The following is a 15,000-nucleotide window of genomic DNA, read 5'->3' as shown; positions in this document are numbered from 1 at the left end:
TATCGATTTCCAAAGGTGCCAGCTAAAAAAACCAATGTCAAATATACGTCATTGACAAACTAGTTACGTTACAAGATAAAACCAAGTGTCTTTCAATACATTTTTCTCTTAAATTTTCAATTATGTAACCAGAATTTGAGTTAGAGTTTAGAGATTAACCCAAGATAAAACCAAGTGCCTTCAATACACTTAAATTTTCACTTAAAATTTGAGTTAGAGTTTATAGCAAGCAAGCCCCTTCGTAACGTACAATAGACCGAAGTCCATTGTACGCCAACAGGAGATCCTCCCCACATCAGGGGCACCGCCCCTGAAGGGGGAGGACTACGCTTGCTATGTTAAGTTTGGCTTCGAATACACTAAAAGAAGAATGCTTCCCACCTCTAGATTTTGAGAGCAAAATAGTTACCACTGGAGTCCAGAGATGGCTGAAATTCATTGAAAGTCCAACTACTGTAGTCCAGGAACCTGAAACACAAAGGAATTATTAGTTTCAAGTGTATAAACTACATTACCAATCAGTTACTTGCATAATTTAATGTTGTGCATTCACCATATTACCAGTTACTTGTCTCTTGTAATATGCATTCACCATATTAGCCATTAGTTGCACGTACAACTTAATATTCCAAGCGATACAGATAGCATTATACACAAAACTAAAACTTGCCTTAATATGAAGACCCAGAGAGCAATTATAAATCATCTATATTGCTCCTAACCGGTTAAAGTAGGCAGGACTTCAATGTTCCCACTTTGCTCGACACACACAAACTAAATCTTCCTTTCCCTGTTATTCCAACGACAGTGTTTTGCTTTTCCGCCTGAGAGCCAAGGATGACGGTGACTGGAAGCGTTCTTTACTCTCTCACGGACCCTCAACCTGACTTGACAACGAGTGGTCGATACAGAAGGTTTTTGATAGGCATTTTGTTCATCGAAATGATAATAAAAAGGTAGTCAGAGTGACAGTAAGAATAATAACGATTAGGAGCAATTATGGATAAAAGGATTTCGTTAGGTAAAAATACGCGATATATCTCACCCTGAAGATGATGTTTCATTATGGACCATATTCTTATGGAACAAGCCCACCACAGGGGCCATTGACTTGAACTTCAAGCTTACAAAGAACGTGATGTTCATTCGAAAGAAGTAACAGAAGGTAAAGGGAAATACGGTAAGAACAGATCAGTTATTAGGAAAACAGATGAATTGACAAATTAATAAGCAAATAAATAAAAATATAATTAAAATATTAATATACATCCTGATAGTATACATCCTGAACAATAGTTTTGGAGATGTTAAGAAAATCCTTTAACCTTCTAAACTGACTGCGAACTTAAAAAAAAAATGAGACAAGATAAGGAAATTATTAGTGCTAAAAATGTCATTAAAACTCACTACTGAAAATCAGGAAAAATATGTGAAATTTTCGCAATTAAATTAGCCATGAAGTTAAAAAAAATATGTCCAAATATAAAATAAAATATATTACTGAGGACTGTTCCGCAAATACCAGGCTTCATAAATCTCACAGAACAAGAGAATGTTAAGAAATAAATAGATCAAGGTTGAAAATTATTTCAGCAAACTATCATCGGACCCAAGGGTACTCACCACCTCAGTTCCAGCAAAAGCAAAGAGGGTAATGAAATCTGTTCATAAAAATTGATTCGTGAACATTTATTCATTTAGCCATTCATTATTCCCTAGTTAAAGCGCATAGGTGATGACTGATGGGTGAAATGTATTTTATCTTTATTGGGGAATTTCATAAACTCCGGTCTGGACACGACCTCTTCATAATTTTCAGACCAATTTCTGTCAAAGTTCCATCAGTTTTCCCAGAGACTGTCCTTACGTGTTAGAATTCTTACGTTCTGCAAGGGCGAGGAGCAACCACCAACAGAAGATTCGCATTGAAATGTACCCCATGAAGGTAACATGAATTTTTACTTGATGGAACTTGAGATGAACAATTTGCATGTGCCTGTCATTTTTTGGACGCGATTTTAAGTTTTTTCTTCTTATCTTTAGCAGGATGGCTACAGCTTTTAAGTGCAGTTGATGTCAACAGTTGCACGTTGCCATAACACTAAATGGAAAATCACAGGCATTGTTACTGTTCAACACAAGATTCAAACCACAGGTCTGGGATGTGACTCCATTTACAAAACGGTAGTTGAATTTGAACACCCAGTTTGACCAGCTATGATGCCATAAATAGTGGAGTCTGCAAGGTTGCAAGCTGTACAGCTCCCTGAAAGAAAGAAGGACACCGTGAAAGGCAAGTTATGACTGTTTACAAGTTATGACTGGAAGTTATAACCACACTGAGGACTCAAATAGTTTACTGAAAATTTTTTTCCAATGCTAAATTTCTGGACCAAGTATTTGTTACCCATGAAGCTTTTTTTGTGACCCCCATTCAAGTAAATTTCAGGACCAAGATATACATTTGTTACTGATTTATTAATTGACTTTGGCAATGGACTGAATAGATATTTGACCGAAGGACAGCGTTTTTGACATTATGTGTTATGTGTTCGAAAATCCACGTTCAATTTCGTAGCTATTAGATATTTCAATTGTTGAACATACAGCTACATACCATACACAAACCAACGCTATCAGTACTATTTCAGTAAACCATGTTTGTATATCAAAGATACATCGCTGTTGGTTAGATTGTACACGTTTTTTTTCCAGTGTGTGCTACATACATACATATATATATATATATATATATATATATATATATATATATATATATATATATATATATAGTATCCCAACAAAAAGATTTTACAGACCATGGAAATCAGAAGAGTCCAAGAAAATGATTGCTTGAACCTACATTGTTGATAAAAGTAAAGCAACATAATGTGAACGTAAAGGAAGATTGGTTTAAAGACACAATTATTTGTTGATCACTATCCGCCTGATCCCGAAACCTGTCTGAAAACTGGTTAAAATTAATGAAAAAGCCAAAGATTCGAAAGTCGACGATAATACATGTTACTAGTGATTTCCCAAATGCTAGGTGATTCTTGTTTTGGTACCAGTAAATCTGTGACCTGTTGATTAGGTGAAGACTTGTTGATAGTGACAATCTTATTGTTAAACTTTAGCTAAAGAACACTGGTTGTGTGATGGAACTTGTTGCTGTTGTTTTTTACATTGTGCCTGTTCCTGTTACTGTTGTTGAGAAAACCAAGATCTTATCTTCCAAACAGGTAAGCCTGATCAATCCGGTTCCAGCTGCAAAGAAAACGGGAAGTGTTTTCCAAACACAAACATTTATGTTTTTTCCATTTCGCATAAACAGAGCAAGACTTTTAATGGCAATCATCGTAACCAGGCATTTTGGCTTTTGACACCTTCAGTTACATCCTTGGATGATGAAACCTATCAGGGTTTCTTGGCTAGGACAGACATGGGTTGGTGTTGTTCAACTGGAAGAAGACGGATTGCATTCATGGGAACCGTTCTTACGGACTATACAACTCCTCTTTGCCCTTTGGGTAAGGAAAGAAGAGTCCTGAGATGGTCAATACCCTTCAGGACTCTTGAATACAAGGCTCACACTCGGTTAAAAATAGATTTTTTGAATTTTTCTTTAAAGAAATAATCAGTTTTTTATGTTTTCAACCTAACATCTCAAATGAATGGCCCATGCACCCTATTATTATTATTATTATTATTATTATTATTATTATTATTATTATTATTATTATTATTATTATTATTATTTTGCCATCATGTTATGACTCACTGTATTTTATTAGGTTCTGCCTTCGATATCAGAAATGTCCATTCACCGAAGAAATAAGGAGAAATTCTCAATACTGTATTGATGATGATGATTTTTAATGAAATCTTTAACAGAAGTCCCTAAAAATTTAGGTTCATTTTTGGTTCTCAACTCAAGCTTTCCATCGAGAATCTGTCAGCATTCTAAATAATATGCAGCAAAATACTAACACAAAACACACAACTAGCGTTTTTGGTGCCCACACTGTTACAGAAGATGCATACATGCTACTAATTTGTTGAACCACTGAGTTTAAATCTAACTGGAAATATTACAGAGCATTGTAAATATACTGGATCCTGTAATGGACCTTCAAGTCTTATTCCAAAGTCCATTTATGACCCAGTATTTTGTTCTGGTATCAGACTTCACAAGAAATAATGAGAAAATTTCAATACTGTATTGATGATTTTTAATGAAATATTTAACGGAATAAAATGTTCATTTTTGGTAACTCAAACTAATTAGTTGGGAGAGCAAATTCTGTGCCACTGTAACTGGATCCTGTAACCTAAGAACAAATGAGTCCTTCTGTGCCACTGCAGTAAGAGTGAACGTGTCGTAAACATGTCGGTAACTATTCGCCCACATCAATAACAGGTTGAATGCAAGTCAAAGACTTTCTCTGTCCTAATTAGCGTTTCATATGGTCTTCTAGTATTTGCCCAAAATTCTTTCTGCACTTAAGGTGGCTAACTTGTTCTGGCCCTGTTTGGGATATGTGTGTAATAAGTTTCCGACATGATTTTATGACACATTCTAATGTAGTGTGGACGCACCCTAATGCTCAAAAGTCCAAGCAGCAGGAATGTCTTAAAATTAGAGAAAATAGTGAATCACTCACTCCCCTTACGCGGTCCTTGGGGTTTGATGTCTTCTGCAGGGAGCCTGCAGAAGCTTGCGCTGAGGACAAGTAGCATTGCACGCCGTCCAGAAGCTCTTGAGTTCCAAAATAGTGGTCTGTCAAGGTTGCCTTTGCTGCACACTGGAAAATGGGTGAGAGTCAGAACAGATCTGAAAAGCCTTTATTTCTATTCGACAGCAACAGCACGTGACTTAGAGCTGTAAGGGAAAGCATCGTGATATTTTGGTGTGAAATCTTCGTGTCCTTCGATTGGTGGATCTTTCCTAGATAGTGACCCCCAACAAAGTCCGGGGGTCGTTACCTAGGACTGATATCTCTTGGGGGTCATTATCTTTATGATATTCACAGTCTTTTGTTTAGTTTTGTATGGTCATCCCCAACGGGCTTGTACTAAACACGCTGCAAAGGTGGATACATACCGGGTTAAAACCCTTTTTGGGGGTCATTTTCTAGGAAAGATCCCGATTGGTTACATTCGTCTTTTTGAAACAGGCAAGATTTGCTTTGTAAAAATTTGCTGTTATCTGCAGAATACAAATTTGTACTAACTTAATTAAGTACCTCTCTAAATTCCACAATTTAGAGCAGCGCATCTAAGACTCAATACTTTTATCTCTTCCAATACTCTGTAAAGAAACAAATAGCCAAAAGTACTAAAAATTATTATTATTATTATTATTATTATTATTATTATTATTATTATTATTATTATTATTATTATTATTATTATTATTAAATAAACTTTGGAATCGCATTTGTACATGATAAAGAGAATGGTATCACTTGAGGGACTATGAAAAACATCTTCAGAGCTTTTTTTTTTAGAATAATTATTTTCATTATCTCTTCAAGGTAAACACAATGTCTCAGTTTAAATATATAAACAAAATTATTAGGTAAGCTAGAAATATTTAAAATAGTTAGATACAATGAGATAACTCATTTAGGTGAGAGGTTATCGATTTTGTAGAAATAATAGCAAATTCTGTTGGCTACAAACATTTCAAGTGGAGTCAAGTTCAAAGTTCCACAGGCTTGACTTTGAACTCAGCCAAAGAACCTTATGTTTAGCAAACACCTGTTATTATTATTATTATTATTATTATTATTATTATTATTATTATTATTCCAGTAGATGAAACCTATTCACATGGAACAAGCACACCAAAGGAGCCATTGACTTGAAATTCCAGCTTCCAAAGAATGTTGGTTTCAACCTCCCACCACAGCAGATCCCACACTGCAGCAGTAACTGACCATGACACACAGCCAGTGATTTTTCATCGCCCTGGGGGAGACGCGAACCCACCACATATGAGTGGCATTACACAACAACGGACCAGCTAAACTTTGAGTTTTGAAATCAGCCTGTGCATTGGTCATGAAATCCCTCCAGCTTTTATAGGTGTGTCTGGAAATTTTTTGAACAACACTACATGATCAGTTACTGCCGCAGTGTGGGATCTGCTGCCGTGGGATGTTAAAACCAACATTTTTTGGAATCTTGAATTCCAAGTCAATATTCCCTTTAGTGGGCTTGTTCCATGTGAATAGGTTTCATCTGCTGAATCCTTAATACAGTGAAAAGGTTTAAAAGGTGTAACAAGAGGAAAACCTCAAAGCAGTTGCACTATGAATCAATTGTTAGGAGAGGGTGGAAAGTAAGATGGAAGAAAGAGAAATAAAAGGAGGTACAGTAAAAGGAACGCAAGGGGTTGCAGCTGGGGGCCGAAACGAGAATAGTTTGTACACGACATATTTTCATAAAGCAGGAGTGTATTGAATATTTTAAGAAACATGCATATTGAAGGCTTAATCATTCAGTGTAACGAATCCAGGTAAAAAAGACACAAAAAAAGTCACAAAAAGTCACAGAAAAAAATAACAGGAAAAAAGTCACAGAAAAAAGTCACGGGAAAAATCACAGGAAAAAGTCACAGGAAAAAAGTCACGGGGAAAAGATCACAGAAAAAAGTCACAGAAAAAAAAGTCATAGGTAATAAAGTCACAATAATCTTTCCTAGATAGTGACCCCCCAAAAGGGTTTTAACCCGGTATGTATCCACCTTTGCGGCGTGTTTAGTACAAGCCCGTTGGGGATTACCGTTTAAACATAAGCAAAAGACTGTAAATATCATAAAGATAATGACCCCCCAAAATATTGCGAATTTTTCTCCTGAGACTATTACCGGCCACCATAGACTGATGTGACTTGTTTCCTGTGACTTTTTTTATAACCAAAATTGGGACTTTTTTGCTGTGGTTTTTTTCCCAACCAAAATTGTGACTTTTTCCTGTGACTTTTTTCCTAGCCAAAATTGTGACTTTTTTCCTGTGGTTTTTTTTCCTAGCCAGAACTGTGACTTTTTTTTTTGGCTTTTTCCTAAGCAAAATTGTGAAACCTATTCACATGGAACAAGCACACCAAAGGAGCCATTGACCTGAAATTCCAGCTTCCAAAGAATGTTGGTTTCAACCTCCCACCGCAGCAGAACCCACACTGCAACAGTAACTCCAAACATGTTACAGGGTCAGAGATTTTTCATTGCCCCGGGAGAGACGCGAACCCGCAGCATCTAAGGAAAAACGTGGAATTTCGTTTTTTTTTTTTTTACTTTAATTAGACTGACAAAGTTGATTTATTTTTATGACAATATAGCTTAACACTAGGTTAGGGAAACTAGGTCTAATCTTAAAAAAAAAATTTCAAGTGGTTCTTCATGTTTTTGTATCAGCAAGAAGCATAAAATTTACTTTTCCATATCTCTTTTTTTATACTTCGTCTATTGTGTTGGCGAGTTGAGAATATTCCTTGATATCCTCTGAGAAAGCATCACAGCATGGTAACCCGGTTATTTATCAACTAAATTTACAGTGAACATTAATCACTGAAAACGAATTTGATTCAGATTATTCCAAAGTTAGACCAAGAAACCTTATTTGATCTCAATACTTCTCCTTCAAAGATACAAATTAAATGCAAACAATGCTTGCATCCTTGTTTGACGACGTTTATCTACTGGTGGTCATATTCTTTCACTTTACCAATTTTCATTGTTAGAAAATTCTTGGCATTTTCTGGGAGGATTTTGTTTGCCAAGAATCTCACAAAAAATATCTAGATTATGTAGATTGATAATATGTAGATATGAACGTATGTAGAGGGTTTGTAGACTGAAGCTGTGAATCTATGGAAAAAAAACTGCTACCTTTCAAACACCCCAAAAAAACCTGCTACCTTTCAAATACCCAAAGAAAACTGATACCTTTCAAATACCCCCAAAAAACTGTTACTTTTCAAATACCCAAAAAAAATGTTACTTTTCAAATACCCAAAAACTGCTACCTTTCAAACTTCCAAAAAAACTGCTAACTTTCAAATACCCAAAAAACTGCTACCTTTCAAATGCAAAAACAAAAACTGCTACCTTTCAAACATCCAAAAAACTGCTACCTTTCAAATACCAAAAAAACCTACTACCTTTCAAATACAAAAAAAAAAAAAAAAAACTGCTACCTTTCAAATACCCAAAGAAAACTGATACTTTTCAAATTCCCAAAAGAGCCTGCTGCCTTTCAAATACCCCCCAAAATAACTGCTACCTTTCAAATACCCAAAAAAACTGCTACCTTTCAAATACCCAAAGAAAACTGATACCTTTCAAATACCCCCAAAAAAACTGTTACTTTTCAAATACCCAAAAAAACTGTTACTTTTCAAATACCACAAAAAACTGCTACCTTTCAAACTTCCAAAAAAACTGCTAACTTTCAAATACCCAAAAAACTGCTACCTTTCAAATGAAAAAAAAAAATGCTACCTTTCAAACATCCAAAAAAACTGCTACATATCAAATAAAAAAAAACTGCTACCTTTCAAATACCCAAAGAAAACTGATACTTTTCAAATTCCCAAAAGAGCCTGCTGCCTTTCAAATACCCCCAAAAAAACCTTCTACCTTTCAAATACCCCAAAAAACTGCTACCTTTCAAATACCCAAAGAAAACTGATACCTTTCAAATACCCAAAAAAAGCATGTTACCTTTCAAATACCCAAAAACTGCTACCTTTCAAATACCCAAAGAAAACTGATACCTTTCAAAAACCAAAAAAGCCTGTTACCTTTCAAACATCCAGAAAAAACTGCTACCTTTCAAATACCCCAAAAAATATTTTAACAAACATTTACAGACAAACAACCGCGGAGTTTTCCTTAAACCAAAGCAGTAGAGTAGTCCATACTTTGCTTTTCTTTGATGAAAAATCGCCCGAAACTTTCCTACAGTAACGCAAAGCGAAAACTTACCACAGTGCACTAGAGCAGCAGTTCCCATTCCACTCTTCTCACATTGAAAAAACCCCAGATTTTTCTGAAACAAGGCGAGGGAATTTGAGAAATGCGAATTACTCCCCGGAAGGCAGCAAAGACGTATCATAGGCAACTCCAACAAAAGTCTGCGTTTGCTCCGCTTTTCCCTGACTGAAAAAACGCCCAAAGTTTTTCTGAAACAGAGCAAAGAAATTTGAGGTTTAAAAATGAATCTTTGAAGGCAAAAAAGCTTACCATATTCAAGTGGAACCTAAGCTGCCTACGAAATATACATCTATTTTTGGTGGCCTTGATTATACAATGTTCAGAAAACTCGACTGCGCCGGAGAAACTTCAGCGCATTTTTTACTCGTTTACTCTAAATTTTACGTTTGATCGTGGTTTTTAACCTTATTTTCGAGTAAGGAAGTTGGTTTGAATAAGATTACTAGTTTATATGTGTATTGTGGGTAAATGATCTGAATTTTGGAGAGAAATGCGCTGTATTTAATTTTTTAAATGATTTTTTTTAAACTCTCGTGTTCAAGACTTGACTGATTTGACAATTAAGAGTGTTGCCATTTGCCCAGACGTAATTTCTTCCGATTTCATGTACAGAACAACTCGAATAACACTTTGGATAATTGTTATTTCTTTAACAATTTCGCAAAAAATGACTGTAATCAAAGCTGGATTTGTCCAAGTATTGAAAGCAACAAATGAATTTGATTGGGAAAAATATCTAGAAAGCTTTTTCTTTATTGACAGTTTATGCACTTTTTTTCATTTAATTATCATTTGTCAGTTTGCATACATTACTTCTTGCCCCTGTACAGTATAACTATCTATCTATCTATCTATCTATCTACCTATATATATATATATATATATATATATATATATATATATATATATATATATATATATATATATATATATATATATCTCATATAATATTCAAATTATTATTTAGACTTAAAATCTGGCTTAACTAGTATGTCAGTTTAAGTTAAGTCAAGTGTCTTTGATGTAATATGGATTTTTTCTGCAACAAAACTTACTTTCAAAAATACAATTTTTAATGGACTTTAGGTTGTCAAGCAAAGCACTAGAGTGCACTTTCGGCTATTCAGAGCTTACGACTGCGTAGAAGCAACAGTTGGAGGTGCTGGACAGCAGGAATGAAGAGAGGAAGCAAAGATGGAGGTGAAGCAAAATGCTAAGAAGCGGCTGCATCTACAGGGCCTGAAGGGACGCTGCAAACACCCCTTAATAATGCATACAGTACACCATGTGAGGTGCACCGACGGCACTTCCCCATTAAAGGTGATTACTGTTTATCAGAATTTGAGCAAACAGTCAAATACTTTACCATGAATCCACGGGTCACGTGACTGGAAAGCTTTTAGGACAAACAGCCTGAAAAAAATACAAATATTTTATTGTTGTTGTCGTAATCATCCTTATACAATATCATTCATAAATGATAATATAAACTATTATAGGTTATAAGGTGGTCTCTATACTAGTCTTTAGACACTCGTAGACCTAATTCATCCTTTGGTGAATTTTCTGAGGCCAGAAAAGGTCATTAGCTTCTTGTCAGACCAGTTCTTTGGTGACATTGCCTCCATAATGCTTGTCTTCACACAAACTTGAATTTCCAGGATTTTAAGCAACGCGATTTCATATGCCTCCATTATTCCTTCTTTCTATTTATTTCTTAGCCTACCCGTTCCATCAGCCACTGCATTGACTCCTGAACATCACCACAAATCATCTGTTCTCAGCAGTTCAGCGAAAACTTCCAGATTAGTCCCTTGTTCACTGCTTAACCACCTCCACTCTCGCTCTCTCCATTTCAGCTAAACTATATCACATATGCTACTGAATTTCATTTATTTTTTTTAACTAACATTGCAGTAAGCATTGACAGTTCCTTTTCGTAAAGATTAGTTGCCATTACAGCCTTCTGAAACCACTTAATCACTAATTACAAGTTATTCCGGAACTCATAGATACATATTTACTCCGGGCATTCCAAATTCACAAGCGATGACGTAGGCTGAGTTGTCTTCAGAAATACCTCATTTCATTGGAAGACGATAATATTTTGCCCGTACCCTCATAAAGATAGACCACCTTACGTAGCTTTAATGTCGACCCAACAAAGGGGTTTTATGGGCTGAGCTGGTGGCAATGTACAACTTAGCTCACTGTCCATAGTATCTCCTGTCAAATTACTGTTCAGATCCACCGACCTGAGCGTTTATCAGGAAGACAAGTCATGTAGAGAACACGCTGCTTCATTTTTTGGTCCTTCATAGCAAATTTTGAGTCTTTTTAATGATATCAATACTCTGTCCTTTATGGTAGGGGAGTAGTGACGTCACTGCACCTCACAGGGTGCACTGCAGGCATTACTGAAGGTTCTTTGTTGCGTCCCTTCGGCCCCTAGCTGCAACCCCTTCATTCATTTTTTTACTGTACCTCCATTCATATTATCTTTGTTCCATCTGACTTTCCACCCTCCCTTAACAATTATTTCATAGTGCAACTGCGAGGCTTTCCTCCTGTTACACCTTCCAGACCTACCTACTCTCAATTTCCATTCCAGCGCTGAATTACGTCTAGGTCCCAGCGCTTGGCCTTTGGCCTAAACTCTATATTCAGTTCAGTTCAATGACGGGGACGTTGAGTATACCAGTAGCATAAAGGATTTGTTTTTTAAGCTTGATAAAGACACTTTTGAATCCTTTCTCTTCCGAGGTTCGTATTTCCTCAAATTTGCCCTGCTCTGGAATAGGAGATTTAGGCCTGATGCCAAGCGCCGGGTCCTATGAGGTCCTTCAGCGAAGAGGAAAACTGAGAGTATAGGAGGTCTGCAATTTGTAACAGGAGGAAAACCTCGCAGTTGCACTACGAGACAACTGCTAAGGGGGGGGGGCGGTTAGAAAGTAAGACAAGAAAGAGGATATGAATGGAGGTACAATAAAAGGAATTAAAGGAGTTGCCGCTAGGGGCCGAAAGGATGCTGAAAAGAGCCTTAAGTAATGCCTACAGTGCACCGCGTGAGGTGCACTGATGACAATGCCACCCTACGGGGGCCCTGCTTTGCGATGGCAAAATCACTGCATGGCTGTCGCTAAAAAGATATCACAGGCAGTGTCAGCTGGAGGTTATTAAAATGCAGTTAAATGCAGGGGGTAGTGTTAAGTGAAAGCTATATCAACTACCAAGCTGGAGCACTTTTTTCTTTCATGCCTCAAAGCAAGCAACTTCAGACAATACCGAAGCGTAGTTACTGTAATTCAGGGTAATTTACAAGGCTTCATAGGCCACGCAGTGGTATACTAAAGATCAACTTGGAAACCTTGATTAAATCATTTTAATTTTAATCATTCTAGTTGTTTTTATAAGTTTTTATATGGCCAGTTTAATCATGGCAAACTGCTTCTACAACTGTGAGTTAAATTGTAGTTTTTATAAGTTTTTATGTGTCCAGTTTAATCATGGCGAACTGCTTCTACAACTGTGAGTTAAGCTGTAATCAATCTAAGTAATTATTGCACATTAAAAGTGATTTATGTTTGAATATTTTCCTATAACTAGTACTAATGAATTTCCACACTCGAGCCTCGAATACACGGTGCTTTCATTCTCACCAAACTAGACACTTCATGGCAGCCTGCTGTTATCTGCTTTTAATTTACGGTATATACAGGGGCGTCATTTCATTTTTCCTTTTGGGGGGGCAAAGGTTTATTTGAGGCCCCACCTCTCCTGAAAGGGGAGGGTGGCGAGCGAAGCGAGCCTAAACAGCTGAGGGGTCCAGAGGCGGCTGCAAGGTCCCCCGAGAAAATTTTTAGAAATATCAACAAAATAGGAGCAATTTGAATCCACTTACGGAAATTTTAAGAATTTTTATTCTTTAAAAAATTCTGTACCTACATCAAATTTTGAGATAACAGATGAAGATGAAAAGGTAGTGGAAATTTCTAAACAAATCAAGTTATAAACCACAGTATTGGTCCTAGAATATCTGCAGTTTAACATGTTACATTATATATAGCTCACTACCTACACAAGGGTCATTCAGGAAAACAAGAAAAGTTGATGTGAACAGAAAGATCTTAAGTCTGGGGAAAATGTGTACAGATAAAATGGTGCATAATTTTAACAAGGTTCCGCTAAGGAAATTTTAAAATAAACATATGCTTCATGCATTTCAAATATTATCTACTGCATGAGTGGGTACCGCCTTGATCTTAATTTTGCAAAATTATTAACCAGTATGTCATAGTTAAGATTTTTAACAAGCTCCTTTTCTGGGGCCATGAGAAGCAAGTCATTCAAGCGATCATTTTTCATGGTAGTTTGTAGATGCGTTTTAACTAAACTAAGCACTGAAAACAGTCGTTCATTGCTGGCAGTAGTTACTGGAAGGGTGATGAGAATTTTAACAATTTTAAGATTTTTGAGTAGGCACATTCTAATGGTTTAAGTTCATCATACAATTCAAACAAATTCTTAGGCTTTTCATTCTTAGTTAGAAAGTGACTCTTTGCTACAGAAATTTGGGCATTTAGAAGGATTTCATCTGTGTACATCCTTGTAAAACTCTACTATGGTAGACAGTTTCTTATCATTTAAAAAGTCGTTAGAATCACATTCAAGTGCATTCATCGTTGCTATCAGTGGCATATTATGAGTGGATCTATTTTCCATCTCAGAGATAAATCTATCTAATATGTCAAAATAGATCCATTTGAACAATAGCCCCGGAGCAAGACTTGTATTGTCCTCACTCATTCCTACACTTGAATCAGTTAAAAAGTATTTTAACTTGGATGAGATCTTTTGGATCCTCTTGGGTCTGCCTACTTGACTGGAGTCTTTCAAGTTTGTATTAATCTCAGATGCAGCAGAAAAAATCTTAGCCTTGTCAAAGATATCAGAGAAACCTTCATCTGTTCTCAAGACCTGTAGTTCTTTAATAGTTGACTGTATGAGAGAGCAAAGTTCAGATAAAAATAATTCCTTTGCTTGTAGCTGGTCTGACAAGCTGTTGGTAACTTTCAAGACTTGTTCTGCAACATGAAGATTTACTACAAACTTGAAAGACAGCAACTGTTTGTAGAGTCCACTTGCTTCAGCTGCAGCTTCTGAATCAGAGCTCTCTTCAACTTTGTGAAGCACTGCTAACAAACTTCCATAACGAAGCTTAACCTTTGCAACTGACCGATAATAGTAAGACCATCTTGTTATAGCAGGTCTATTTCTAATGTCAAAATTTGCAAGTCTTCTGCTTTCTGTGCCTCTATGAAAAGTTGGTACCTTGTATTACTGTTAGTTATGAATGTGTACAGTGTGTTAATAACTGAAAAGAATGAGGAGAGACCACTGATATACACAGTCACCCAGTACTAAATTAAGCCTGTGGGCATGGCAATGTATGTACACTGCTTGGGGAATTTTATCTCGTAGTCGTGCCTGAACGCCACTAAAGCATCCACTCATGACACTTGCCCCATCATAGCGCTGTGCCACACAGTTTGTCCAAATTAAACCAGATTGTTCTATCTCCTTATATATATAATCAGCTAAACTGGCTGCATCAACCTTTTCCATGTGATATGTACCAATGTCTCGTTCCTTCACAACTCCTTCACTAAAGGACCTAACAAGAATAGCCAACTGTTCTTTTTTTGACAAGTCTTTTGTCTCATCTACCATAACAGAAAAAAATTGAGCTGATTGTGCTTCCGTGCATATTGTGTGTTTGATATGAGTTCCAATAACTGATATTAAGTCATTCTGATACTGAGGACTAGTGTAATGGCCATATCGTCCATCTAACTTTTTCTTTAGAGAAGGATTAGATTCTGCAATGAGCTCCAGTTTCTATAAAACTTCCTGAATTTAATGCATTATCACCCTCCTTATGACCACGAAAAGACAATCCTTGCCTTCCCAGTAAAGCAGCAACTTTCAAAAGAAGTTTT

General features: G+C 36.4%; 1 long non-coding RNA gene across 2 annotated transcripts in view; it reads right to left on the bottom strand.

Moving 5' to 3' along the window:
- The window catches only part of LOC136836914 (uncharacterized), a 16,753-nt gene that overhangs the window by 447 nt on the left and 1,306 nt on the right, over positions 1 to 15,000 (bottom strand). For both annotated transcript variants that reach the window (XR_010852497.1, XR_010852498.1), the window contains exons 2-4: positions 10,368 to 10,414; positions 671 to 883; positions 382 to 468 (exon numbers count right to left, since the gene is read on the bottom strand). This is a non-coding gene — a long non-coding RNA (uncharacterized lncRNA). The remainder of the gene's footprint in view (positions 1 to 381; positions 469 to 670; positions 884 to 10,367; positions 10,415 to 15,000) is intronic.

Source organism: Macrobrachium rosenbergii, chromosome 57, assembly GCF_040412425.1.
Source record: "Macrobrachium rosenbergii isolate ZJJX-2024 chromosome 57, ASM4041242v1, whole genome shotgun sequence".
NCBI lineage: Eukaryota > Metazoa > Arthropoda > Malacostraca > Decapoda > Palaemonidae > Macrobrachium > Macrobrachium rosenbergii.
This window is presented reverse-complemented; position numbering and strand designations above follow the sequence as displayed.